Source organism: Nannospalax galili, unplaced genomic scaffold (genome assembly GCF_000622305.1).
Source record: "Nannospalax galili isolate Female #2095 unplaced genomic scaffold, S.galili_v1.0 scaffold271, whole genome shotgun sequence".
NCBI lineage: Eukaryota > Metazoa > Chordata > Mammalia > Rodentia > Spalacidae > Nannospalax > Nannospalax galili.
This window is the reverse complement of record NW_008331789.1, coordinates 5,508,201-5,521,077: the sequence shown is the minus strand read 5'-3', so window position 1 is coordinate 5,521,077 and position 12,877 is coordinate 5,508,201.

Below are 12,877 nucleotides of genomic sequence, written 5' to 3'. Positions count from 1 at the left end.
ATCTTGCCTGGTGAAAGTTGAGAGATGTTTTAACCTATGAGTACTACAATAAGTCCCTAGGAGCTGATCTATTACTATGTCTGGTGAGCAGAATAATCGTAGTAGAGTCTTCCCTATGTCCTGTGGCCTGTCTACCCATAGGTTCTTGCCATGGTAACAGTACCAGGTATGGGCTCCATCTTGTGAATTGAACCTCAAACCCAGGCAGAAAGTGGTTGGTTACTCTCATATTATGGGTAGGTGTATCTTGCCAGGCCACTCATTATTGTAGCTCTCCGAGTTTACAGCTGGGTAAGGTTGATGATTATATTTCTCTTCTGGTAGCAGAGATAGCATCTTCAAGGACTATGAATATTAGCCAGTAGAGATGAAACTTTTAGGTCAATACAAGATTTATTTCTCCATGCTTATCCTACCACCCAAATATATAGTGTCTTCAGCAATAGGGTGTTACTGTCAAGTTCTGGAAGGCACAAAGAATAATGGCACTAGTTAGTATTGCTTGAAGGCCTATGGGACACCTCTTAGTCAACAACTCCAAAAGAAGGAGCTCATTCTTGGTATTTTTATTTGCTGCTCTGTGGTGCTTCGTAGGGACACTCCCCCCCCATTATAGGATAACTGTAAATATTATATAAAGAAGCTTCTACAGTAGCAGGTTTCCATATGAGTTTTCCCAAAAGCCTTTAATGATAGTTATTCCTCTGCATACTCACTACTCTATCTCCAATTCCCTATCCTATTTATTTATTTATTTATTTATTTTGAGAATTTCAAATATGAATATTTAATTACCACCCCTTTAAAAATAGTTTCTGAACACTTACATATGTTTATGTATCACAATCTTTTAGCAACTTATAAAGTAATACTGTTTTAGTATTGTTTTATAGAGGGAAGATCTGGATCCTGACTCTCCTAAGGCATGAAGCTTGGTAGTGGTACCAGATGGATGCAAAATTATATATCTGACTACGGAGCCTGGGTTTTGACATGTCACCTTCTATGTTTTCTTATTTCTCTATGTCTTCTCAGGAGGTTTCCTGTCATCTAAAATGTATCCTCAAGACTTCCCCGGAATGTTTGCTTGTTTTCTTCCCCTCAATCAAGATTGCCACAGAGTCATGGAAATGACCACATGGCCCAGCTTTCTCCAGGTCAGACTTTCAAATACCAATCTGACTAGACCATTTCTTAGGCTTACTGCCTCTAAAAAGTGTTCTATTGATTGCCTTATGAAGAAATCAAATATTTTCATATTAACTCTAGGAAACTTTTGATCACACACCGAGTAACACTGAGAACTTATAATGCATATTTTACATACTACTTGAACGTATTTATGTAATGTGTACACTACCATCTTCTTCAGTCATTTTGCAAATGATGATTTCTCATAGACCCCAGAGAACTGAAAGTTACCTTAGGTGCTACCCAAATCTACAATCCAATATAATATTATTTGTGAATGATCAGTTGGTTTGAATACTACAAATATATGGAACTCACCCTTTCTGCTCTTTTTTTTCCTTTTTTCTTTTGTCTTGTTTTTTTTTTTTTTTTTGAGACAGGGTCTCTCTGCAGGTCCAGCTGGCCAGTAGCACTATATAGACCACTCTGGCCTTGATCTCACAGACATCCACCTGCCTCTGCCTCCTGAGTGCTGGGATTAAAAGGTGTACACCACCACACCTGGTGGAACTCATTCTTTTTTGAGTAAGGCTAATTATCTGCAAAAAGAATGTGTGTGTATAAATGTACACATATATACATATGTACATGATTGAGTGAATCAAATTATTGTGTATTGGATTTAGGATGTGGTTCAGTGGAAAAGTACTTGTGCAGCATGTGCAAGGCCCTAAGTTCAATCCCCAGTATCACAAAGAATGCAATCAATTCATTGATTTCTATCTCCTTGGCTCTCAATTCTGCCCTCTGAAGTTACTCAGAACTCTTCCCACTTAGTGTTTTATCTGTGTTAAATATCTTATTTTCTTATATTTTTATTTCAGTGCTAATATTTAGGCTTAATCATTGCTCTTTGAATAGGAAGATGAGAAAGAGCACTAGACACAGGAAAGAGGTGAGAGGAAGTGATCCTTTGGGTTCAGACTCATTTCTAAGACACTAGTTTTCAAACTTCTTTTATTGATACTCACAAAATGTGCATTTCACATTATGTCCTACCGTACCAGCATGCATATGTCCATAATATATGCATGTCACACCTGCATAGTCGTACATACTGCTCACCCACATATTTATATTACTTCCTGTCTGTGATGAACTCCAGTGCTTTTTTCTATTCCATTCCATTTTTTATAAGAAGTTATTAATGACTTACAAAGTTATTTCAAAATCTACTAGAAGACTGTTCCAGATGAACTTGTGTGAACCATATTCCTCTTAACAAAAGGTCATGAACTAAAGCAATGATTCCCATTACACTGCATCCCTAGTGAAATAAAAAAAAAAACTAGTCTAATGTGGTCAAATATCACATGTTGAAAAAAACAAAGCATGATGTGATCACTAAATTACCGCAGATAGCAACATATGAGCCAGATGCAGGCTACAAGGGAACAAAAAAAAATACCAATTTGTCTAATAGCGGTAGATATGCAGCACCCTTTATTCTCGGGCATTTTACCGGTGCTTCCTTGCAGGCCACAGTATACTAGAAAATACCTTAAATATTGCCCAAGCTTGGAGGGGACAGAGTTCATAGTAGACTGAATAAGTCTCTAAAGCAGATGCAAGGATACAGTCCCAAATGTGACCAGAGGAATATCATGTATCTCCAATCTAGGAAATAAAAAGAGAGAGCTGGCTACAGTACCTCACCTCATGTCCCTGAGTTCTGGGCCTGTAACTGTCATTAGTAAACTATAAGATATTAAAAAAAAGTCTTTCATTTAGATGGACTTTAATTTCCTCATCTTGATAAAAAGAGTTTTCCCTAAAATGGAATAATGGATCTCAATCTTGGCTACTACTTGGGGAGCATCTAAAAATTTTAGACTGGGGTCCTCACTTCCAAATGGAGTGATTCTAATAATAACCCACTTTGGAACTCTGCTGTGTCAGTAATTTCTAGTTATTATTATAACACTTATCACAATTCTATAATAGAAGGTAAAAAAAAAAAACTAGGTAGGCTAAGTAGAGACTCATTCTAAGTGGCAATATGGCAGAAAGTACACAGAAAACAAGTTTATACTCTTAATTTTTGTAACCTCTTTACCATCCAAAAAATAAATAAAGCAGTATCTTTGCTTTATGGTACAGTAATAGGGATTAAATATGGAAATGCAGATAATACTATACGCATAGGATTAGATATGTATTGGTTACTTTTCAGTTGCTGTGATAAAAGCACTAACTAAAGCAACTCACGGGAAGAAGAGTTTATTTGCACTTACAGTTCCAGGTTCCAAAGGGATTAGAGTCTGTCATGGCAGAGAGGCATGGTGAGGTGGTGGAGCAGGAACAGAAAGCTAAGCATTCACATCTTCATGCAAGCAAGTAAGCACTGGGGTGGGAGAAGGAGCGAGGAACCCGAATTTCGACAAGACTTAAGGACTCTCAAAGCCTGCTCCCAGTGACATGCTTCCTCCAACAAGGCCACACCTCTTAAACCGCCCAAAAAGGCACCACCAGCTGGGGACAAAATATCTAAACACTTGGAGCTTATGGGGGACCTTCTCATTCAAATGACCACATTCCACTCTCTGGCTCCCATAGGCTCATGACCATATAAAATGCTAAATGCATTTAGTTCAACCTTTAAAAAGTCCCCATAGGTTTTTATCAATCTCAATACTATTCAAATTCCAGAGTCCAAAGTCTTTTTGTGATACTCAAGGCAATCTCTTTAACTCAAACTCCTGCAAAGTTAAAAGACAAATTACATACTTCCAACATACAATGGAACTGAATACACATTCCCATTCTAAAATGGAGGAATGGGGGCATAGTAAGTAAATATTGGACCAAAACAAGACCAAAAACCAACAGGGAAAACCACAAATCCAGTAGATCCATGTCCAACTTCTGGGACTTTACTTCCTCAGGACTGGCCGATCTTGTGTAGGTCTTGTTCAAGTAACCATGGCTATTGAAAGTCCATGATTGAGCTAGCCGTGTCATGTCCCCTAGGCAGTAAATCACAGCATTCCTTCCCATCTTCTAGATTTTCTATTCCTTCCACCTCCTCTTTGCCGGTGTTCCCTGAGTCTTGGTGATGTTGTAGTTAATATACATGTTCTATTTATAGTTGGGCACTCAATTTCTTGTTCTCAGTAGTTTGGCCAGAAAATTTTGTTAAAAATGAGTATTTGCAAACAGCTGGTATACATTCTGTTTCAAGAAAGTATTAGCAAACACCTAATGACCACTTTGTTGAAGCATTCCTATGCTGCAAATTTTAAAAAAATTGTTTTAAGTTTATTCTTTAACAATTTCATACCTGTATGCAATGCATTCTGATTATTTTCTTCCCTTCCAGTACCATTAACACCCCCTTCCTTTCTAACAGTTTCTTTTTCAGATTCTCGACTTTTGGGTTTGCTTTTTGACCTACTTAATTTAACTAGAGTCACCCAAGTGATTGTTGGATTGGAAATATCCATTGAAGACTATTGCTGGGGGTGGGAGCAGAGTGGTAACCAGTGGATACACAGCTGGAGGCAATGACTCCCCTCTCTCTGACTCTATTAATGTAAATAGTTGGACAGCGAGGTTTAGGGCCTTTGCCATCTTTATGTCCAAGAAAGAATTAATACCTGGAATACATAAGGCACTTCAAAACAAAAACAAAACATTAAGAAAATAAACAATCCAACAAACAAAAAGCTATAGGGCTGGCAAGATGAGTAAAGGCATTTGTGACCAAGCCTGACAATCTGATTTTGATCAGTGGAACCCAGATGGTGGAAGGAGAAAACTGACTCCCACAAGTTGTGCTCTGATCTCCACATACACTCCATGGTGTGAGCACACACACACACACACACATGCACACACACACACACACACACACACACACACACACACACAAATACTAAAAATGTAAAAAACAAGATCATAGATCCAAACAGAATTCCCAAAAGAGGAAATATGAATGGTCAGTAAACACTTTTAAAAAGCATAAAACATCACTAACCATCAACAAAAGGCAAATTAAGACTACTATGAGATTTCATCTCACCCCCACCAAAATGGCTACTGTCAGGAAATTAAGTGACAACATGTGGCACTGATGTGGGAGAAGAGGAACCCTTACTCACTGTTTGGTCAGAGTATAAATCGTTCTACTCACTATGGAAATCAGTATAACAATTCCTAAAAGAGCTGTAAACAGAACCACTAAATGACCTAGCAGTTCTACCCCTAGGAAGATGCTCAAAGGACTATATTCTAATACAGAGATACCTACTCATCCATGTTCACTGCTGGTCTATCCAAGAAATACAATCAGCCCAGATGGCCGCTGGCTGATGAAAATGTTATATATATATATATATATATATAATGCAACATTATTCAGCCATAGCAAAAAGTGAAAATACAAAATTTGTAGATTAATGGGTGAACTTGAAAACTGATATTGAGCAAGGCTCACCAAAACAACTGCCACATGTTCTCCCTCAGATGTGAGATCCTCATTTCTAATCTCTAATTTTGTGTAACCAAATTGAAGTTCCTATAGAAGCCAGGAAAGTAGAAAGAGACCATTGGGAGGGGGATGTCTAAAAGGGAGGAACAGTAGAAAGTAGGTAATATGAAAGTAGAGATGGAGAATAATGCGGGTGAAAAGGTTTAATCAGGGAGGGAGTTGGATAATAAGGGAAGTGAGTGGGTGTAGGAGAGTTAATTGAAATAGAGGGAATATTAAAATTCCATATGGAAATCTATCTTTTAACAAAATTAAAAACCTAAATTTAACAAAAGAAGGAGAGAGAATATTTGAAGGGACATGTACTGCATGGCTGGAAAAAAGCTGTTTCTAGAAGCCATGGGTTACTTTTTAATATTTTTATTGAGCCTTTGTACATTTCATACAACAGTTCTCAATCAAATAAGAGCCCCACCGACATCCATGCCCCCATATCCTCCCCACAAGCCCTCATGTATTCTGCCATACGTGTTAAGTCCCATCCAGTCAAGATGTTTACCCAGATGTCCTTTGGTGTAAGTTCATCCACTGGCATCTATTCAGCCTATTTACAGATCTTAAGGAAGGCCTACTCTCCCTCTCCCAACAGCAATTAGTCTCCAACAGTCCTCAGGCTAGGGCTAACCTGCCGTCCATTTCCCTCATACCACATTGGGCCCTTGACTGAGTGCCCATAGGTCTTGTGCTCGAAGTCACCATTCCCACAAGTTCACATGAGCAAGATTCCAGTGACCTGAAAGCCTCTGTTTCCTTATATTTATGGACCAATCCTGGATCTTACAATCTTTCCACCCCCATCTTCCTCAGTGGTCCCTGAGCCAGTGAAGTTTAATATAGGAGTCCTATCCAAGGACTTACACTCTGCAGTCTCTTATACTCTAAAACATAGCCAGTTGTGGCCTTCTGTGTACAGTGCATTCTGTTGTATAATGAAGCTTCAGCAGTGAGAGTTAAAGGATGCACCAGTGTTTGCTCCATCCCCCATTCTATTATGTTCCATGAGCTTTAGGTATAAAGGTTTCACTGTAGCCACAAGCTTTTAAAGAAAAACCCCAATATAGGGAGTGAAATACCTCCTTATGAGTTGTTGGCCATATTGCTGTTCTTTTGGTTGCTCACCAGAACTAGATGATAAGACCCTATTGTTGATGACAACACACACCGGGGTTATACACTATAGAAAGATATCAAGGTTAAATTTAACTTGAAGCCTCCTCCTTGTCAGATAGCTTTCATAGTCCTAGAAGGCTGACAGGAGAGAAAAGGTATTAGTAGTCACATTAGTTATGAACCCTACAAAATATAAGCCTATCCTGAGAGGCAAGATGTGCCCACCTGTAAAACAGGTGGTCTACTTTAATTCTTCACTTTAAGATTAGCATCTTTTGACTCAAAGAGTAAATTGCCTTTTGCAGCTGACAGCAAGGTAAAGAACAGAACCCAAAGCTGCACACTCCCAAGGGATGACCCTGTTTCTCTGCTCCTTATCTCTTGGAAGGCTAGCCTAAAATAAGAGCTCACACGGTCAGGTTGAGAAGGTTGGAGTATGAGTCACAGATAACACAATTTTACTTACTGGACCTCAGTTTCCACATGGATTCATGTGATTTGGGGAATCAACTCAGTCCATGAGCTTCATATACCATTAATAAGCTTACAAAATACTGTACAAGTCCTAAAAATTATAGTCAGAGTTCCTTTCCATTAGGACTCCTCAAAGCAAATTAATCGAAAGGAGTAATAACAGTGAAACTAATGGAAAATAAGATGACCCAGTTGACCAAATTTTTAAAATAAAAACAAAAAAAGTAAAAGATAAAATGTCATGGCACAGTAACTTAGCATAGTGTAATATGAGGTCCCAGTTCGACCCTGGCCATGCTGTGTCCTCATGTGGTATCATTTAGAGATATTCTATGTACATTGGTTGAGGCTGGACTCCAGAAACCTGACTAACTGAAGAATTTGAACAAGAATTTGACCTTTCCAAGACTATGTTCTGTTCTCTATAAAATGGAGATAATCACTATAGAATTTGGCTCACAGGACTATTCTCTGAGATATGCTTTTAGAGCACTTAGAACAGAGCTAATGACATGGTTGGTACCCACCGATTGTCACTTTTAATTCTATAATACTGTTAAGAACTCCACCTCATAGGAGGCGCATGAAGATATAAAGGAGACAAGGTAAACTGCGTATTTAATAATGTGTCCACAACACATTACAAATATGCTTTCTTGGACTAGTGAGGTAGCTTAGTGGTACCTGCCTCCAATCCTGATGTCATGAGTTCAGTTCCCAGGACCCCATGGCAGAAGGAGAGAACCTACTACCAAAGTTGTTCTCTGATCTCTACACATATGTGCACTTTACACGCACATAAAATAATACAAAATTTTAAAGATATGCTTTCTCTTCATCGGTGGCACTGGCTGCCAAAGCTGTACTCACTAAACCGAAGTCTCAGAGGCAGTGCTGTAAGACAGTTTCCCCAAGTTCATGACTCCAAACTTTTAGCATATGCCTCAAACTTTTATAGATTTATCTTTATGTTTGTGTGTTTTCTTCTTTGGTTTTCTAAGGCAGCAGTATTCAGCATCTCTCCTCCAATGGAAAGGGAACACAGAAACATGAGTTGTTAACAAGTAATTCCCATACAAACAATAAGTAAACGTTGCTGAATGGTTTAAGCCGTGTTACTCAGTGTGGCCCAACAGCAGCAGCAGCAGCCACCTCCGCAAAGTGTTCTAGAAGAGCAGGATCCCACCCCACACCTGATGTGTCAGAGAAATCATCTTAACAAGGTTTCCAGGTGATTCTGTGTAGACTGCAGTGGACAGTGCTGGACTAGGCTCAGTCTCTGGGGATCAAGAAGTAGAGCCACTGTGCAGATCTCATTAATTTATTCAACCCCAAGAAAACATCATTATATTTCACCATAAATGGCAGCTATATGAAAGACTGGTTAAAATTGAACATATTGAGATATCTCATTTGTACTGAATTACTACCAGAGATTTTCTCCATTATATGTTTCAAGGCCTTTTGTTAAAATAAAAAAGAAACAATAATTTTAATAGAAAAAATACTCTTCTAAAAATATCTTTTCTTGATGATTTGTAAATTTCAGTTTTCAAAAATTGGAACTAGTTCTTAAGGATTTTTTTATTGCCTACAGCTCAAAATTAAGTTTTAATATCCAAGTAAATAATGACGATGGCCTAGAGGTTTTAGATGTTCATTTCTCTATTAGTACAATATTGTCACTTTTGTTCTTCTTTTTTAGTTTTTGATCTTTTTGATACAGGGTCTCCCTGTAGGCCAGCTGTCCTGGAACTCACTATGTAGACCAGGTTGGCCAGCCACGCCTGGCTGACTTTTGTTCTTTTAATGATTTCCAAACACGGACATAACTAGCATGCTATATATAAGGTACATGACTCAATGTATGATGGTATATGCATACACTAATGTAGCCAGAACTCAGAACAAGAATTTTTGTATAAGTTTACTTTGTACCCTACAGCAGTTAGTGGCCCCACCCCCGTCATTCTCTTTTCAATAACTATAGATTGATTTGATAGTGCAAAATGCAGTTGAGGTTGTGCTGTCTCTTTAGAGGGAAGTTGCCTACAAAAAGTAAGAATTACAAATTAAAAAGTAGGACATATTGGGAAATATGCACTGCCCAAGGTGAAGGAATGAAAGCTCAAAGGTAAGAATTATCCAGGTTGTCAGTCATCTGTTGGGGAGGCCAAGTTTGCCTGCAAATGGGAACCATGCAGGATGACCAAAGGCCCCTACTTGAATTATAAACTCTTTGGTCCCTACTTATATATAAAATATTTGGACTTTTGGGGAAGGTTAAACAAAAGGCGCCTTAATTCATGGAAACCTTCAAAACTGCCAGGCACAGAGGGGATCAGAGTATCAATATACAGTTATAATTGTGCAAGTAGAAATTTTTAAGCCTTTCCTAATAGTGGGTCATTATCCCTCCATGAAATTATGCTGTGCACAGTCACTTCCTGAAAAAAAAAAGATAGTGGAGGTGAGTACATTGTTACTACACACCTTGCACACCATCACTGGAGGGTTAATGCTCGAGGTGAGAACTGTAAGGCAATCATGGGCAGTTGGATGAAACAAGAGCGTGTAAAGTTAGGATATTCTTTTCTAAGCCCAAGACCCCTTTAATGGACAAATATGGCCAGTGAAGTTACCAGAGAACTTTTAAAGAATGACTGTGGATTATAAAAATTTGCATGGGATAGGATGCCATCCATAACTCTGCACCTAATATGATTCTTTGACAGAGCAATTGACACAATTGATTTGATCTTTTCGTGCTTTATTTGACCTTGATAATTTTTTAGGATCCCCTTAGCTGCTGAGTCCCAAGACCGATTCTCATTTTCCTGGAATAGACGGCAAAGAACCTTCATGAATACTTTTCACTCTCTGCAGAAATCATTTATTGTGAAATTATAATCTCTGTGTGTCTGACAGATTTGGAAAGGCATCTGGAAGAACAACAAAAATATCAGTTGTGAAGCTTCAATGTAAAAGGGACTCTATGTGGATAGAAAGAAGCACTTCCAGCATACATAAGATTTCCATTGGATGGAAATCTCAGTGCTAGGGTAAGCTACCTGACAATGAGGGGTTAGATATGAAACTTCTGTGGTCCCTGGTGCTATATAGGCTGTTGCCAGTGCTGTTGGTTGCATGCTGGAGCTAGATGGCAAATCTCTGTTGCTGATAACACCACATGCTCTTGCTGCGCAACACAGATAAATCAAATATAAAAATTCATAAAATTCATCTAAATGACTAACATTCATAGAGCTATTAGGACAGAATTACTTGCAATTGTCATGTTCAACTATGGACCCTGGAATGCTACCAGCATACCAAGCAAGATATTCCTACAGGACATGACATGAGCGAAAGCAATTACTTTCTGGTTAGATTTAAGTTCCATTCCACACCAGAGAACCCATGTTTGGTACCATAGGCTCAGGTGAAAATCTGTACTGGGGAATTCATAGGCCACAGCATGGAGGTTCCTGCCATTTTTTTTATTTTCCTGTCCAATCACCTGCTAAACAATTTTATTTATGCAAATAAATTATCATTACTGTCAACCAGAGTAAAAGGGAACCTTTATAGTGAGTGGAAACTGCTTCAGAGGCTGTTAGAACTGACCCAGTGTTATAGCTTTAGCACCCAGTGTAGTGATTGGCACATTGCAAGTACAGTGACTATGATTAAGTGAAAGGGTGGACCAATGAAAAGAGCAAAGAGGCATTCCAAACACAGATAAATAGGAGCCAGAGCATTGCCCTCATCTTCTCTGGAGTCTCACTAATGGGCAAGAGAATCAGTTACCTGAAATAACATGGAATGGGATGCTATTTAAATGGCAAAGTAAGGGTCTGGACATTCATAAAGTAAAAATCATTGATTAAAGAGCATGATTAGTTCTGTTATCTCTCATTCACTATTATGTACCATGCACTCATGGGTGTGCTGTGTCCTAGGAAAGCACCAGCTTCCATGTATAGAGCACAGGCAATGAGAAAACACTGTACAGAAACATCTACTCCTTGTCCAACATGTGGCGTCTTCCTACGCTACCCATCTTCCAGTGAGCTGACAGTGAATACGTGAACAAACCCAGCAGAAATCAGCAAACAGCAGGGCTGACTCACCAATGCACAAGCATCTGTAGCTAACCGAAACAGACTGCAACCCCAGAGGCAACTAGAGCACTGATGGTAATAGGAAAATAGAGGGAAGAGACAAACCTCAAAATCAGTACCAGCATTTATTTTTAAAGATGCATATGGCAAAGATGCTGTTTCAAAACAATGGGAAAGAGTTAACTATTTCTAAATAAATGTATAAATTATTTAAATGAGAAAAAATCAGAGAAAGTGAAAAGGGACCACATACACAAAAAGCCTAGGAATTAGAGATCCCAATAAACCGAGAAGCAGTGAACAGAATACTGATATGATTAACTAATGTGCTATTAATTGTAGGTGTCAACGTAACTAGACCACAGAGGTTGATCTTTGGTCAAATATCTTTCTAGGTGTGTAAAAGTATTCTTTGATGAGACTGACATTTTGATCAGTAGGCTGACTAAAATTTCCCTCCTAATGGGAGCATGCCTTATCTAGTCAGTTGAAGGCCTAAATGGGAAAATTAAGAGTTCAATAATTCTAAAAGTAATAAAAGAGGAAGGCCCTTCCACTGACTGCTTGAGTTGACTAGCCTTGCTCTTAGACTCAGACTGAAAGACCAGATCTTCTTGGTCTTGAGTCTGATAGATTTTGGATTGGAACTACACCATCATCCCTCCTGGATTCCAGCCTACTAACTGCAGACCTGGAGAATTCTCAGCCACCAACTACAAGATCTCTCTCTCTCTCTCTCTCTCTCTCTCTCTCTCTCTCCTCTCTCTCTCCCTGTATCTCTATCTCTCTCCTCCCTCTCTCCCTGTATCTCTATCTCTCTCCTCCCTCTCTCCCTGTATCTCTATCTATCTATCTATCTCTCTCCTCCCTTGCTCCCTCCCTCCCTGCCTCCCTGTATCTCTCTCCCTCCCTATCTCAGGAATGTATCTTGTACAAGTAAAAGAAGCACAGTAGTACACACTTATCATCCCAGTCTTCAGAAGACTAAGGCTGGAGAGTCACAAATTCAAGGCAAGGCTTGGCTACATAGTAGCCTAAGGAATAAAAATAAACAAAATGAAAAATAAAATAAAATAAACATAATAAAAAAATAATAAACATAATCAATCACTGGAATAGTATTTAGAGGCATTATAGCAATGCAAAACACTGGAAGCATACTTATCAATAGAATGCAGCTGAGTGTATTTTACTACATTTATATCATGAGATACTGAGATACATTTACAGGAGATACTGAGCAGACATCAAAAAGAAAGCAGTTTAAGTTCTCCTAATATAATTTCTCCTAAGTACTGATAAGTAAAGAAAAAGAAGAAGAAGAAGTAAAAATATAGAAACTACATTATACGGAAATATCCATGAAGACATAATCCTGCTTTATGGAAAGAGGAGTGGAAAAATAGAAATGGGATAAATAATAACAAAACTTAAAGTAGTATTTCCGACTTGTGTAAATAGCAAGGTTCCCTATAAAAATGAATAAAAG